Raw genomic sequence first — 16,063 nt, 5'->3', positions numbered from 1 at the left:
AGGTTGCGGTGAGCCGAGATCGCGCCATTGCACTCCAGCCTGGGTAACAAGAGCGAAACTCCGTCTCAAAAAAAACAAAACAAAACAAAACAAAAAAAAAACCAAGGTTTTCTGTCACTGAGAGTGATGATTCTGTTTGCAATCCTTCTGCCTCTTTTTTTCTTTTTTTCCCGTTCACCATTGTGCCTCCAGGCCCTGTGTTTCCAGCACATAGTAGGTCCTCAAGTAGGACCAGCACATAGTATTTTTTTTTTTTTTTTTTAGCAGAGACGGTGTTTCACCATGTTGGCCAGGCTGGTCTTGAACTCCCAACCTCAGGTGATCCGCCTGCTTTGGCCTCTCAAAGTGCTGGGATTACAGGTTTGAGCCACTGAGCCCGGCTAGGACCAGCACATAGTAGGACCATTTGCTGAGTGGACAAATGGCCCCGCTGCTAGCTCTGCCAGCAGCTCCTGTTTTCTATCCAGGCAGCTTCTTTCCTTGAACTCATCTCTCTACAGCCAACAGCCCCTTGCTGGGCGCCAGTTGGTCAGAGATGGTGCCTGCAAGCGCCTTTTCTGGGCTTTGGGGATTAGACACAGCCTCAGAAGTGACAAAAAAGTGATTTCTCATGGAAGCCTCCTTCCAGTACCCGTCAGAAGAGGAGACGGCCCACACAGCACACTCAAGAGCCGACAAGTTGTCCAGACAAATGTCCCGGACCCCGCTTTGGTTGTATTTAATACTTCACACTCTAGAGGATGTCTTCTTGTGTGACAGCGGCGCTCAGATGTGCTTTTAATGTGCTCTTTGCTGTGTCATTGATTTCTTCCCCTGAGCAGTGGACAAAAACATCCAGGACTGGGACTGAGTCAGGCTGTTGGGGATCAAGAAGTTTGCCTTACCGTTTATCAAATGTGAAAATTGTATTTTACCTCCAAGGTGAGACAGAGTCAGATCATTCGAGGTGCTTACTGTGCCACTGAGTTGTGTTTCTTAAAATCAAAGGAGTGATTTTCAATGGCATTATTGTGTCATACAGAGACTGTTTTTTTTTTTGAGGCAGGTTTCATTCTGTCACCCAGAGTGGAGTGTAGTGATGTGGTAATAGCTCACTCAAGTCTTGACCTCTGGGATCAAGAGATACTCCTGCCTTGGCCTCCGAAAGTGCTAGGAATACAGGTGTGAGTCATGGTTCCTGGCAGAGCAAGATTTAAAAAATTAAAAAAAAATTTATGTCAGGTGCCGTGGCTCACACCTGTACTCCCAGCACTTTGGGAGGCCAAGGTGGGCAGATCGCTTGAGGTCAGGAGTTCAAAACTAGCCTGACCCACATGGTGAAATCCCATCTCTGCTAAACAAACAAACAAACAAACAACAACAAAAACAAAAAATTAGCTGGGCGTGGTGGCACATGCCTATAATCCCAGTTACTCAGGAGGCTGAGGCAGGAGAATTGCTTGAACCTGGGAGGCGGAAGTTGCAGTGAGCTGAGATCGCACCACTGCACTCCAGCCTGGGCAGCAGAGCAAGACTCAGTCTCAAAAAACAAAATAAAACAAAATTTAAAAAGCAAGATTAAAAAGATTGAAAAAATCTCATCCCTCATTTAAAAAACACTTGACATGCACATTCATCCCACAGTGAGAGTTGTCAGGTTGGAAAAGCAGTTTTGTTCTGCCTGTCTCTTCTGACAGCTGGCTAAAATGATGTACGCTCAGTGGCCTGGGATTAATTGTAATGTTCTCAGTTTCTCTCTGTGCTGCATGAAGATTGGGAGGTACATTGTTGCCCACCAGCTGCTCGCTGTGAATAAGTGCCGAGTGCTGGAATTCTGGAGCAGTGCCTCCATCCACATAGCGGTGCCCTTCCTGGCAGCCCACATGGTGGGCACTCTGCCGGTCCGGTTCGCAGCATCCCTTTTCAGCTCACAAAGTATTCATTAACTTACACCAGAAACATCCTCCCTTGCAGCATCACTGTTACATGATGGAGAAGACCCGAATTAATAGTGGTGCACATTTCCCTCCTGGATGGATGGATCAGATTGCAAGTTATGGAAACTCAAACTACAATTGCTTTAAAAAGTAACAGTGCATTCCTCAGAGTACAGGTCTGTCTGCTATAACAAACGCCAAAATGATCATGAGTTAAATAAGATAGACATTTACTTCTCTGTCAGTGACAATCTGAACATAATGTGACCCACTGTGAGAGGGTGCCACTTTTATTTTATTACCTGTCTTCCTCAACCTACAGGTGGCTTCACCATCTGGTTTATGATGGCTGCTGCAGCTCCTGCCATCACATCTGCATTCCAGCCCATGGAAAGGGCAGAAAAACAAAGGGAGGAATGCACCTTTTCTTTGAAGGGCATGACCAGGAAATTGCACAACTCATATCTGCCCTCATTTCATTGGCTGGAATCCAGTCATGTGACCATGCCCATGTGCATGGTAAGCTGGGAAATGTAGTCTTTATCTAGGCAGCCATAGACTCAGCTAAAACTATTAATATTACTGTAGAAGAAGGGGAGAGTGGATATTGAGGGACAACCAGCAGTCTCTTCATGAATTCAATGAAGAGAGTTGAGTCTCCACTGTTGCTAAGCACGGTTTTATGTGGTGAGGATACAGCAGTGGGCAAGATGACAGACATCCTGTTTCTTCCAGAGCTTACATTCAAGTGAGAGGAGAGCCTGGTGTCCTGGAAGCCAGGAGGAGAGCATTTCAAGGAGGGAGGTGTGATCAGCTGAGTCTGTTGTAGCCGACAGAGGCAGGGTGAATGTCTGGCTGTTGGAGTCCCTGGAGACCTGCACAAAGTCATATCAGTGACATGGAAGGGCAAAGACTGGAGAGTCTAGTTCCTAATGCATAGGAATTGGGGTGAAAAAACGGACAGCTCTTTGGATATATCTTCTTTCTATTAAGGAAAGGACAGAACTGGGGATGTGCTGTTGAGACGGATTTTTTTTTTTTTTTTTTTTTTAAGATGGAGAAATAGCAGTACAGGCCTGTGATTATGATGGGAAACATCCTGTAGAGGGAAAAATGAAAATGCAGGAGGGCTGGGCATGGGGCTCATGCCTGTAGTCCCAGCTACATGGGAGGCTGAGGCGGATTACTTAAACTCAGGGTTCGAGACCAGCCTTGGCAACATGGCAAAACCCTATCTCTACAAAAAATAAAAAAAACAAACCATGAGCCAGGTGTGGTGGCATGCAACTGTAGTCCCAGCTACCTCGGAGGTTGAGGTGGGAGGATCACTTGAGCCCAGGACCAGGAGTTTGAGGCTGCAATGAACCATGATGGTACCACTGCACTCCAGCCTGGGCATCAGAGACCCTGTCTCAAAAACAGGAAAGATAAAAGTGCAGGAGAAAGAGGGGTACACACTGCAGGAGTGCCCTCCTTAGGAAAGTGGGAGAGCTGGTTGTGGGACACAGTGGAGGTGGACAGTGGCGAGGGGCAGCATTGACTGATCATCCTCAGAAAGAGGAATGTAGGTGTTGGCGGAGGCTCTTTGGATAATTTCTGCTCCCTCAGTGAAATGGGAAGCAAGGTCATGGATGGATGGGGAAGAGTGGTAGGAAATGTGGGGGCAGAGGAGGTGTGTGTCTGCTTCCTCACATGACAAGAAGCCTCAAGGTGGGACAAGATGGCTTCCACAGTGGCCTCCAGCCTCACCACCAGCATTCCAAGCAGGAAGAAGGTGGAAGAAAGGTGGGGCCCCACTGGTTGTGTCTCATGTCTTTTCAAAGGAAAGGAGAAAATGTCTTTAGAAACACACCAGCTGCTTTCTGCTTAGATCTCATTGGTCAGACTGGGTCACATGGGTACCTGTAGCTGCAAGGGAAGCTGGGAATTCAGGAACCAGGATCTCAAGACTGGCTTAGAACAGGGTGGACTGCCTCCTGGAGGGCTCTGTTAAGAGAAAGATGGAGGACGTGTCTGCCACCCTAGTCTGATACATCCTGCTCACCAGTGGCTTTGTTCATCTGTTAGTGAAATATGTACCAGAATGCACGTGTGACAATGACAGACCTTCCATATTGTTTGCCAGGAATTTCAAGGCCCTCTCCACTGGTAGTGTTACTTGCCAATAGCCTAACCTGTTCTCTCTGACTTGTCACTCACTGTGTGATAAGCTTGCTAAGTGTCTTGGCAATAGAATGGCTTGTACCTGGCTTTTCTACACGGCACGCCACTTTGAATAATACCTCTGTGCTTTTGGCCGCTCCTCTGCCTTTAGTGATGGAAGTCATCTATTTTGTACTGGAAAGTTTTATTTTGTGCTTGTTCTAAAAAAATTCCAGCGGTTCCCTGGAGTGACACCTTGTTTTGTGGGGAAAGATGAAAACATTTCAAAGGCTTCCAGCCACCAGCAGCCACCTGAGCTAAGAGAGCCCGCACTGCTCAGAGGTATAACGCGTCTCCTCTTTCGGGTATTTAGGGTTGCACTTTCTATTTTTACTTTTCTTCTTTGTTTGTGCAAAATCATACATTTCCGAACCAGCACATTCCACAGGCATATAAAAGTCCTACTTACCACTTGTGATTGTGCTGTATTCTGAACTGTATATTTTTGTTAATATTTTCATCTGCACTTCGATGTTTCAACAACTGTTATGTATGACCCACTCGTTGTCATTTGGGGCTTAACACGACAAGAAATACAGAGGGCCGACTATGTGCTGGGCACCATTCTAAGTGCTTTTTATTTTTATTGTTTTGGGATGAAGTTTTGCGCTTGCTGCCCAGGCTGGAGTGCAGTGGCAAGATCTCGGCTCACTGCAACCTCCGCCTCCCAGGTTCAGGCAATTCTCCTGCCTCAGCCTCCCAAGTAGCTAAGATTACAGGTGCAGCTAATTTTTTCGGACTTTTAGTAGAGAGAGGGTTTCACTACGTTGGTCAAGCTGGTCTTGAACTCCTGACCTCAGGTGATCTGCCCCCTTCAGCCCCCCAAAGTGCTGGAATTACAGGCGTGAGCTGCCGCACCCAGCTGGAAGTGCTTTTGGTAAATACTGTAGTGGTTTGAAAACATGCCCCCAATTTTGATACTCTTCCTGTTGAGGGGTGCGGCCTATGTCCCTTCCTCTTAAATCTGGGCTGGACTTAGTGACTCGATTATAATCAATAGAAAGCAGCAGAAGTGACGTTTTGTGATTTCCAAGGCCGAGTGGTTTCCTCTCAGCTCTCCCACGATGCTTGTTCTGGGGGAGGCTGGCTGCCATGTAAACAGCCTGGCTTCTCTGGTTCTGCTGCAGATAGCCACTCCAGCCTGCAGCTCCAGCAGAACAGCCAACCGCTGGCCGGCATCAGGTGCCAGCTGCGTGGGTGAGCCGTCTTGAGTACGCCCAGCCCAGCTGAGCCATCAGATGATGGCAGCTCCAGCAGACATCTGAGGGCAGCCGCATGAAAACCCCAAGCAAAAACAACCCAGCTAAGCCCTTTCAGAGTTCTTGAGCCCCCAAATTTGGAGCAAAATAAAACAACTGTTTTTTTTTCCCACCGCTAGAATTTCTAATTAGGAATGATCACCAGAAGACATAGAACCGTTTAATCTCCATTTCTCAGATAACGAAATTGAGACCCAGAGAGATTAAGCAAGTCGTACATGTTCTCATGCAGAGATAAGAGAGCAGTACAGTTGATTCTAATATTCTGCCTCTTGACTATAATAAGGGGGAAAAATGCAAAGTTAACAGGTAGTTACGCACAACACGTAAAAATGCCAGCCAGGCTCAGGGCTGTGGAGGAACCCATTGCTTCTGTTTCTGGAGGCAGGTTCTTGCTGCGTCACCCAGGCCGGAGTGCAGTGGTGCAGTCAGAACTCACTGTAGCCTCGACCTCCTGGGCCAGAGTGATCTACCCGCCTCAGCCTCCCCAGTAGCTGGTACTACAGATGCATACCGCCGTGTGCCGGACTAATTTTATTTCTTTGGTAGAGATGGGCTTTTACTGTGTTGCCCAGGCTGGTCTCAATTCCTGAGCTGGATGATCCACCCATCTTGGCCTCCCAAAGTGCTGGGATTACAAGCATGAGGCATGGCCTCCGGTTTCCTCTGGACCCATTTTGGATGGGTGGATGTATAGTACACACAGCACCTTTAAGAGCTGAGCAATTCCTGCAAAAATCACAATTTCACATTTCAAATTTGCAAAGTGTCAGTAAATGAACTTCTAACAACCTTTCTTCTTTCATCTGAAACCTCCAAACTGCTTGGGGATCATCAGGGTTTTGAGATCGCACAGGGGAAGCTCTGACCCCTTGACTCTTAGCATTTCAGATCATGGAAGCTCAGAAGCTTCCTGGTGAAAAATATTAAAGCCATAAAATTAAAGGACATCAAATTTAACTGTTGGATGCATCTCGGAGTCCATCACATCTAACCTTCCACCCAGGGCAAGACAAGAGAAAAACGTGTGAGTGAAGGGACCATTCGATAGGATGTCCTGAGCAGCTGCGGCAGACAACTTGTGATTAACAGTCAAGGAACTGCAGAGAAAATATGTACATCAGCTCACAGGGCTCAGGTGGTCACTGTGGCTGGGGACGGGGCCAGCCTCGAGGGTATGTCACCTGCGCAGTCGCCCAGGGCTCCCCACCTGGAAGGATCCCATGCTTGGTCGAATACTCTGCTATTGCTGTCTTGAAATTCATAATAATTTTTGAACAAGGAGTCCAGAGTCCGGCATTTTCGTTTTTCCCTGAGCCTCACAAAAAGCTGGTTCAGGCTGGGGAGGTCAGGGGTTGTTCAGGAATGAGCATTTCAGGCAGGTGAGCAGGACAGGCAAGACCTGGGAGCTAGAAAACCCCATCAGTTTGGGAAGCAGTGACTTGGTCAAGATCACCAATCAGGAAACGGTAGTGCAAGGATTTAAACCCAGGCCTCTCGGACTCCAGGGCCCATGGTCTTGTTTTTTGAGACAGAGTTTTGTTCTTGTCACCCAGGCTGGAGTGCAGTGGTGCAATCTCTGCTCACTGCAATCTCTGCCTCCTGGGTTCAAACGATTTTCCAGCCTCAGCCTCCTAAGTAGCTGGGATTACAGGCTCCCACCACCACGCCAGGCTAATTTTTTGTGTTTTTAGTAGAGATGGGGTTTCACCATATTGGCCAGGCTGGTCTTGAACTCCTGACCTCAAGTGATCCACCTGCCTCAGCCCCCCAAAGTGTTGGGATTACAGGCGTGAGCCAGCGTCCCCGGCCTGGCCCGTGATCTTAAACACCTGACTCTCCTGTCTCCTGGGGCAGACCTTACATCGGAGCTGTTCTCCTGATTATTCTTAAAATTGTGACTTTCTCTTCCAAGGAGCCTTCCTGGATTGTGTAAGGTTTATTCTCTGTAAGGTTTATCACCGAGTTTAAAATGAGGAAACTGAGGCCTGTATGAGAACAATTAGATGCCAATTTATTTGGCTCCTGGGTGAGGTTCTACAGCCCAGGGAAAGGAAGCCAGAGAAATCACGCCCGACTCCTCTCAGGCATGGGGTTATATAGGGAGGGAAGGCTGTGGAGAAACAGGATGTGGACGTGGCAAGCTGCTGTAGGTAGGTAGGCGGGATTTCCAGTGAGCGGGCTGGATGGGGCAATGCTCTATTGGGCAGGTTTTGGTGGGGCTTCTTTTAAATTTTGGCGGGGTTTTCCAACGGAGGGCTAGGTGCCGAGTGCAGAGTTTAGTGTCGAGTGCAGATCCTGGTGCCGAGTGCAGAGGGGATTTCCGACGGCGGGCTAGGTGCCGAGTGCAGAGTTTAGTGTCGGGTGCAGATCCTGGTGCCGAGTGCAGAGGGGATTTCCGACGGCGGGCTAGGTGCCGAGTGCAGAGTTCAGTGTTGAGTGCAGAGGTGGGCGTGGCAAAGCTAGATGCTGAGTGCAGATTCCGGTGATGTAATTTCAGGCGTGGAGAGGGATGGGCGTGTCTGAGCTCCCAGCGAGGCAACCGGCCATACAGATTGCTCCAGCTCAGTCGTGCTCACCACTCCCTCCTTCCTTCATTCTTCCTTTTCATGGTCCTGATGCCCACCCGTGTTTCCCTTCCCCACTCCTCTTGGCTGGCATCTACCATGGCTTCGAGGCCCCCAAGCCCATTCTGATGGGGCCTCACCCCCCAAAAAACAAGTCTTGGGCTCACTTTTCTTGCTGCATACCGAACACAGACTCCACGACACAGCCTTCTCACCTTCCCACTCTTAGAGCTGGGCTTCTGCCTCAGTTTCCCTGCCTAAAACTCCAATGAATTGTGGGATAATGGGAGTCAGATGGGCCTGGTTCACCTCTTGCCCTACCATCACTCCAGTGCAAGAAGGTTCACCTCTCCAGGCCTCAGTTTTCCTATCTGTTAAGTGAAGGTCCCACCCTAACCAAGTGACCAGGGTTAGTGTTGCCAGTGATGTGTCCTGTACCCCCTGACATGCAGCGATGACAATGTACTCTACCTCTGGGCTGTTCTCCCCTACCCGTGATGCAGGTTAATGATAAGAAAGCATCAGACAGGCCAGGCACAGTGGCTCATGCCTGTAATCACAGCACTTTGGGAGATCGAGGTGGGTGGATCATCTGAGAACAGGAGGTCAAGACCAGCCTGGCCAACATAGTGAAACGCTGTCTCTATTAAAAATATAAAAATTAGCCGGCATGGTGGTGGGCGCTTGTAATCCCAGCTACTTGGGAGGCTGAGGCAGGAGAACCGTTTGAACCCAGGAGGCAGAGGCTGGAGTGAGCCGAGATCTCGTCATTGCACTCCAGCCTGGGCAACAAGAGCAAAACTCCATCTTAAGAAAAAGAAAGAAAGCAAGCATCGGACAAACCCAAATTGAGAAAAGTCTACAACATATCTGACTAGTAACCTTCAAAGTTGTCAAGGTCAAGCAAAGCAAGGATAGAACAGTAAACTATCCCAGGCTAGGGGACTGAGGAGACAGGATGGCTACATACAATGTCGTGTCCCAGATGGGATCTTGGAACAGAAAAAGGACATCCATGGAAAAACAGGTAAATCTGGATGAAGGCTGGCGTTTAGTTAACGGTAATGCACCAATGCTAATTTCTTAATTTTGACAAATGTACAGTGGTATATAAGGTGCTGGCACCAGGGGAAGCTGGGTGAAGGGTATCTGGGAGCTCTCTGTGCTATCTTTGCATTGTTTCTATAGATCCAGAATTATTCCAAAATAAAACATGGATTTTTTTAAAAGCCCCTGCACTGCTGCTGTTGCTGTTGCCAGGGTCCCTCCCAGTTCCTCGGCTGACAGGTCCTTTCCCTGGTTACAAGGGTGGGTGTACCTGACCCTGGCTGGGTCACCCTGGCCACAGCGATTGGTCCAAGGGGTAAACATGTGACCCATGCTGGGGCCAATCAGAGTCCTTCTCTAGAATTGTTCAGCTTGGAATGGGAAGAAAAGCTCTTCCCACTCTGGCCATGAATCTGTCAAGCCGTAAGCCTGGCCCTGTCTGTGGAGCCTCCTGGTTCCCCTGCAGCAGGGACAGTGGGCCCGAGAGAACTAAAGCACAAAGAGAGGAGGCTGATGGCATTCAAGATGGCCTCCTCATCCTTCCCAGTCTTCCTCAAGGCACGCTGCCCTGTCATGGGAGTCAATATATCACCTTGGGTGTAATCCAGTTCAAACTGGTTTAAGCTGGATTTCTGTCACTTACAACCAATGAGTCCTGGGAACTGATGACGTCCCCTCTGGTTGTCATGAGGACATGTGGCATTTCTACAACCTGGCACAGGGGAGCCACCCGTAGATGGTGAGGGGTCTTGCTATCCTCTCCAAGGAGTCTGGGGACAGCCCCGAACTCCAGCCCACATGGCTGTGGACCTGACACGGGCTCCCCTCCTGGCCCCACTCAGCCCCTGGTAGGGAGGTTCTGCTTCTAAGAAGTCCACCTAGTCCACAGATCCCTTCCCATCTCCAGGCCCTGCTCCAGCCTCCTCCTCTGCGTGTGGGGAGCTGGGGTGTTGGCTGTGACCAGAGCAGAGTCTATGGTGGAAGAGAGGGGAAGTCCCTATGACTGTCCCGGCCAGACCCGGCAGAACCGAGGCACAGCTGGGTGTCAGATGCCAAGGCTGTGCCAGGGCTTGTTCTGAAAATGGATTGTGATCGGCCCTGCGAGCTGGAGTTCCATGGCCTCCAAGCATGAGGGAGGACGGAAAGCAGGAGATGAGGGAAAATGGGGAGATTCAGAGAAACCAGTCAGCATTCCCAGGAGCATCTTAGTGAGACCAAGGGCTCTTCTCTGGATGGCTCTCACTGCCCCTCCCGATGCTGCCCCCACGCCTTGCCCCTTCCAGGAGTCCTGCCTGCCTGCCCCTCCCACCTGTCAGGCAGGCAGCTGGAACACCTCTTCTTGTGTGACGATTTCCTTTGCCCAGTGCCCTCCCCCGGCCCCTAGGACAGAGCCAAATTCACCTGCCTTCCCGCCCGCCCATCCATTTCCTCTGCTCATGCTGGTCACTCCCTCTTCCTTTCTTCCTTCATTTGTTCACGCAGGCATATACTTGATCATTTTCCTTAGCAAGTATTTTTGGAGTGCTGACTGCGTGGCAGACCCTGGGCACACAGAGGTGAACGAGACCCACCTGCCCTTGCGTTGGTGGCAGTGAGGGAGAGAGGAGGGGCTCGGTTTAGCAGGCAGAGCGGACAGGACCCCAGGTGCCATCCAGGTAGCATCAGGGATTTGGGCCTGAGTAACTTGGTCCCAGCCACACAAACCCTCCCTTCCCCAAGGAGTCTGGAAGTACATACTACGCACCTCCACCCCTGCCCGGGACCGTCAGTCCCCTAGATTGTACACTGAGAGAACCTCAGGAAAGGCACGACGCTAGGAAGTGACAAGCAATCGTGGGGCTAAGAATGGGGCTTTGAGCCTAAAATATCCTCAGCATCTCATGGCCACAGCCTGGCTGCATCTTCAGGAAAGCCTGGGGGGGATCATCGCCTCTTCTTCCCTGCGTGATCCTGGTCAAATTGCTTAGCATCTCTGAGCCTCTGCGGTCAAATGAGAGTAACAGGAGTGCCTCGTAGATTGTTGTCATTATTCACAGAGACTTTAATTCGTGTAGCGCACACGGCACTGAGCCTGAAGGAGAGTAAACACCTCCTTTTTGAGCCGTTATTACGATTTTAGGTAGAGTGCGGTCAGGTTGCAGAAAACTCCAGATGCTGGTGTAAGGACCTGGCGCTGTACCTTGTGGAGTCAGAGCCTAGAAGTTTTTGAGCAGAAAAAAGAACATGAAGAAACCAGCCAGTCAGCGCCTTTCTAGCCCCTGCAGCATCTGGAACCTCAGAGCCAGCAGCAGGTCAGCGTTGACAAGCCCAGCCACGAGGCCGGTGACCTCCAGCTCCCAGGAGCTGCCGGCTGCCCCAGTTCCGGACCCAGGCAGCAGCCTGCTCCCACCCCCAGCATCTCCCTGGGTGGAGCCAGATGATAGATGATTTAATAACGCAGGCCCCGGGTTGACCTCCTGGCAGGAGCCAGCTGAGTCTCACTCCACCCTGCCCCTGCTGTGGCTCCTGCAGAATCCTACCACGGCTGAATTCCAGAGTTCCATGCAAGGGTGCTCAGATCCAATGGCAGCCGCTCAACAGTGCAGGGTGCAGTGGCCTCTGGCGAGAAGACTGTATAAGTAATGAAGAGGCAGAGGCTTGAGCCTTCCTCCCCCCTCCTCCAGCTCTTTCTGGGAGTGTCTCGGAGGAGTCCCCTGGTTCAGAGAGCTGGGGGGAGGTGCTCTGCCATGGGGCGGTAGACACCCCACAGACCCCACTTCTGTCGGAGCAGGCCTTGGAGGCGGGGGGATGGACACTCTCAGTCTGGCCCTTGCACCAGTGGGTGGGGCAGCTCACCAGGACCCTCCCCGAGCACCTGCCTGTGACTGGCGAGGGGCTGGATCAGATGGGTGAACTGGCTGAGAATGGCGCAGCCAGCAGGTATGTCAAAAGGGGTGTCCCCGTGTTCTCCCGTCCCCTCCCTGTCTGACACACACTCCTGGGCTGCTCTGCCAAGACTCAGGCATAGACTCGATCATTTCCTTTAGCAAATATTTTTGGAGTGCCAACTGCATGGCAGACCCTAAGCACAGAGAGGTGAACGGGAGCCACCTGCCCTTGCCTTGGTGGCAGTGAGGGAGAGAGGAGGGGCTCGGTTTAGCAGGCAGAGCGGACAGGACCCCAGGTGCCATCCAGGCAGCATCTGGGATTGGGGCCTGAGTAACTTGGTCGCAGCCACACAAACCCCCCCATCCAGTCATCTCCACCTCAAGCCAGGCAAGCAGGGCACCATCAGACCTCTAATGGGGTTATCCGGGGTTCCTCCCATAGCTGGGCCTCTGAACCAATGGGTATCTACCTGGACACTTCAAAATATCCCCCAGAGTGTGGCCCTGTCCTCTGGCCCTCATAGGTACCCCCTCATTGGGGCCATATCCTCAGCCACCCTTGATTCTTGTCCAGCGTTAGGGTCTTTATGCACATTCTTTATGCACCACAGCCTTGAACTGCCCTTGGCCCATAAACAATGAAGACCACAGGCTCTCAGAGTCTCCTGAGGAATCAGGCCATCCTGTGTTGGCAGCCACGACTTTAGTTCTGTTTTCTTCTTTGCTAGTCTGGTTGCAGAGCACAGAACTTCCTCAACTTCCCCAAATCTAATTGACTGATCTCAAACCCACTGGCCCCCAAGAGGGCTTCTGATGGCCCCTCCCTCCTGGGCTCCACCCCCAGTGTGGTCCCCTCACTACAATGAACGGGCCAGATCTGTGGAACAAACAAGAAAGCAAAAATGAGTGTGTTACTTCTGAGGACAGGTCATAAGAGACACAGGCTTCCTACTTGTTCTCACTCTGGAGAAAGCAGCTGCCATGTTGTGAGGATGCTCAACGGTCCATGTGACAAGAAACAGAGGCATCCCACCAACAGCCAGCACCAACCTGCCAGCCACGTGAGCGAAACATTTCAGAAGCAGATCCACCAGCCCCGGTCCAGCCTTCAGATGGGTGGAGCCCCAGGCAAATGTCTTGACTGGCAGCTTATGAGACATTCCAAGGCTGAATCACCCTCTCCCAAATGCCTGACTACAGAAACTGTGAAATAAGAAGCATGGCTTTTTGCAGATTTAAGCCACTGAGTTTTGAGGTAATTCGTTACAAAGCAATAAATGACTCATATGAGAAACACAGATTTGTCCGAAGGGGGTGGAAGAAAGGAGGTGGTAGGGAGACTGAAGTGTGGGAGGGGCTTGTACTGTACACACCACAGCAAAAGAATGTCAAAATCCTTTGTAGAAAAGCATGTGGCGGTGGCTCACACCTGTAATCCCAGCACTTTGGGAGGCCGAGGTGGCTGGATCACGAGGTCAGGAGATGGAGAGCATCCTGGCCAACGTGGTGAAACCCCGTCTCTACTAAATGCAAAAAATTAGCCACGTGTGGTGGCGGGCACCTGTAATCCCAGCTACTTGGGAGGCTGAGGCAGAGGAATCACTTGAACCTGGGAGGAAGAGGTTGCACTGAGCTGAGATTGTGCCACTGCACTCCAGCCTGGATGACAGAGACTTCGTTTCAAAAAAATAAATAAACAAATAAAAGAAAAAAGAAATGAATGTGTTCTTCACAATCCCTTTGCAATCAGGCCTCCTGGGGGCGGGGGCGGGGGGAGCTTCCCTTGGTTCACTTTCTTCCTGACCTGTGAGTCTCTTCTCTCTCCTGCTCATTCTCCCCCACACCCCAGCATCTGACAACTACCTTCACCCTTACATGTCCTGACCTGTCACAGTGACCAGAAAAACAAAACGCCCCTAGATAAGAGGGCCCACCTTCCCGAGAAGGTAGCTCAGCCCCCACCCCTTCCTATTCCACTTGGGATGGTTCCAGGAGCACGCTTTTCCTTCCAGGCCCATCTCTCCTTCCGGGCTCTGTCTCACCACTGGCTCCTGTCCTCAGCGAGCTGGTGTCCTCAGCTCCAGCACTGGAGGCACAGCAGAAATGAGATTTTAGGTCTGGATCCAAAGCAGGAATGTGACACCCCGAACAAGCTCTGGTGTGTGTGTGTGTGTGTCTGAAAGAATCACTTAACCTAATTTTCTTAGCATCAACTCAAAATGCCACGGAGACCAAGTGAAAAAGATTTCACCTATGTACAAAGGGTAAATCTTGTTATTCGCCTTAAACAATGCATGAGGCTTTTAGTATTTCTGTGTTCCTCTCACTCTTGTTTCTCTGTTCTCTAAGCCCTGAAAGAAAGAAAGACTTTCTGGAAAAAATGTCCTCCCAGTGATGTGGCCAGGGCCGGGGGGTCCTTTGGATGTGGGCCATGCTTGTTCACCTTGAAAATAAAGGGCAATGCCTGAGCAGACAGGGTTCTGGTATGCAGGGCAGGGGCCCAGCCCACCCATGTCATCTGGCACTGACAGTGAAATTAGCCCAGCTAAGGGCAGGAAGAGGTACCCGGATTCACAGGCCTCCCAGACGGTACATGGGGGCGAGGAGAGGAGAAATTGGAGTGCTGGCGGGAAGCAGGGTGGATGCTGTGTGCCCAGAAGAGAACCTCCTAATACCCACATCTGTGGCTTATTAATAAGAATAGTGTGTATACATGGCCCTGCACAGCGCCTGTTCCTGAGTGAGCCCCTGACACCTGGTAGCTACTTGATAGGGGTGACCAAGCAAAGAATAAGCCGGGGGAGGTGGACACACAGAGAATGAATAATGACATGATGTGATGTGTGCTGTCACTGAGGCCTCCGCAGAGTGTTCTGGAAGCCAGTGGAGGAAGAAGTAGCTCAGCCAGCCTGGCTTAGGAGTGGTCAGGGGAGGCTTCACTGAGGAGGTGGCCTGTAAGCAGTACCTGAGGATAGGTAGAAAGTGGACAGGTAGGGAAGGGATCTGAGAGGAGGAAAAGCTTCCCACGTCAAGAGACAGGATCAAAAGCACAAAGGTGTGAAGACGATGGCTGTGATTCGGGGCACGGTCTGGAAAGGGCAGAAACTGGTGTTGCTAGGACCCAGAGCATACGCGGGGTGATACCGAAGACGCTGGAGGAGTAAATAAGGACCAACTGCAAAGGGCCTTATTTGGGCACGTTAAAGAATTTGGATTTTTGGCTGGGCGTGGTGGCTCATGCCTGTAATCCCAGCACTTTAGGAGGCCGAGGTGGGAGGATCACCTGAGGTCAGGAGTTTGAGGCCAGCCTGGCCAACATGGTGAAACCCCATCTCTACTAAAAATGCAAAAATTAGCCAGGCTTGGTGGCACACCTGTAATCCCAGCTACTTGGGAGGCTGAGGCAGGAGAATCGCTTGAATCCAGGAGGTGGAGGTTGCAGTGAGTGGAGACTGCGCCATTGCACTCCAGCCTGGGTGACAGAGAGAGGCACTGTCTAAAAATTAGTAAATAAATAAATGACTTAGGATTTTATCCTGTAGCAGAGAGGGCTTCCCTTCATCGCTGTATTTATGCCTGAGGCAGACATCACCAATCGATCATGCCATTTTCTGCAAAGGGTGAGAACCTCCAGGCAGCTGCTGCCAATCATTTGTCATGAGAAAGAGAACCTATTTGCTTCCCTGCATGGGCTCTGGGGAGCTACTGGAGGGTTTAAACAGATGGGTAATGAGGGAGTTTGTTGCAGGTATCCAGGTGACAGCAAGGCTGGCCTGGGACAGTGACGGTGGGAATGGACACATTACTGCTCACGTTTGTCTCAGTTGTACCTATCCAGCTAGAGACTCCAGGCATTCCCCTGAGCTCCCCGCTCCCAGCATCCCCAGGTCCTCAGGGTTCCCTGTATGTATGTGTGTGTGTGTCCGTGTGTGTGTGTGTCTTTGTGTGTGCATTAGGTCTGTCTGGGATTGATTTTAACAAGGAGCTTGCTATATATCTGGAGCTGCACTATCTGACATGGCAGCCACAAGCCACATTATGGCTATTTAAATTTAAAGTAATAAAAATAAAAATTAGAAATTTAGTTCCTCAGCCACACTAGCCACAATTCCAATCACTCAATAGCCACATGCAGTTAGAGGCTACTGCCTTCCACAGGGCAGACGTGGATCATTTCCACTATGGTCTAGAGAAAGCCCAATCGA

The sequence above is a fragment of the Cebus imitator genome, unplaced genomic scaffold (genome assembly GCF_001604975.1).
Source record: "Cebus imitator isolate Cc_AM_T3 unplaced genomic scaffold, Cebus_imitator-1.0 Scaffold404, whole genome shotgun sequence".
Lineage (NCBI taxonomy): Eukaryota > Metazoa > Chordata > Mammalia > Primates > Cebidae > Cebus > Cebus imitator.
Note: the sequence above shows the minus strand (reverse complement) of the source record.